The 1,065-nt window shown below is 51.5% G+C and overlaps 1 pseudogene; it reads right to left on the reverse strand.

Moving 5' to 3' along the window:
- Window positions 1-312: 312 nt before the first annotated feature.
- The window catches only part of LOC102862739, a 6,017-nt pseudogene continuing 5,264 nt past the window's right edge, over window positions 313-1,065 (reverse strand).

Consider the following 1,065-nt stretch of genomic DNA (forward strand, 5'->3'; position numbering starts at 1 on the left):
AGCTGTGCCCGAAGACCAACTTCCAGACTTTCTCATTACTTGAGACAATTATCTTGGTTTTTTAAAAAAATGCCACTTTGTGGTGGATTTTCAGTTACTTGTAACCAAGAGATTGCTGGCTGAGTCATAAGGCTGAAATCAAATGGGTTACATTTTCCCAGCCATCTTTCTGGTTTTCTATCCTTGGCCTTACATGAAGGTCAGTCTAAAAGTAAGGGCAGTTTAGTTTATTGGAGTCCTGCTTCCACAGGGACTGAGGGTGGAGGTCAAGTAGATGCTGATCTGCGGGAGCTCGCCAAGGGCACAAAGCAGTCACTTCAGAAAGCAGATGCTCAGCTTTGGCTCCACGTTCATCTTCTCTAAGCACTTGGAACACTCCATGCAGGACGCAGCGCCATCTCCGTTCATCTGCCTTCTGTACTGTGCGGTCAGGGATGATCTCCAGCTGTTCCTCTGTCGCCTGTACGCCAACCATCAGTCGGAGAACCTGTAGCATCTCATATCTGGAGATCATTCCATCTTGAGCCAGGTCATAGAGCTGAAAGGCAAAGCGAAGGTTGTTCATTCTGCTGTCGAGAGGTTCAGGTTTCTTGGGGTCTTGGTTTCCTGGGTCGTCTTCTTCCACACTGCGATTCCCATCAGGGAAGAAGCTCTCGATGATCCGTTCTCCCAGAGGATTCACCTCCAGAGCCCCAATCTCCTGGAGATCCATGCGGCACAGGTAGCCTTTCTTCTTCTTGTGCAGGAAGAGGTCCGCGGTCTGGATGGCTGGGAGCCGCAGGAGCCCATGGCTGAGCCGCAAACTGGAGAGAGCAAGGCTGCAGGGCGGACCTGGGCGTTCTCTCCACCCGCCCCGGAGGCGAGGCTGCCCTGGTGGCCCAGGGCCAAAGGCCACGCACCTGGCGGGAGGCCAGCCTCTTGAAGCCTCACAGTCACATTCTTGTTGTTAGTCCTTAGATGTCTTTGAGTCTGTGAACAAAGAACCGAAAGTTTGCCCTAGCTTGCGCCACTCTCAGCAAATCTGACATACTTGAACCCATTGTCTTTGAATCAACCCTTTTGTAT

This window comes from Elephantulus edwardii, unplaced genomic scaffold (assembly GCF_000299155.1).
Source record: "Elephantulus edwardii isolate Elephantulus edwardi_28Jun2011 unplaced genomic scaffold, EleEdw1.0 scaffold00159, whole genome shotgun sequence".
Lineage (NCBI taxonomy): Eukaryota > Metazoa > Chordata > Mammalia > Macroscelidea > Macroscelididae > Elephantulus > Elephantulus edwardii.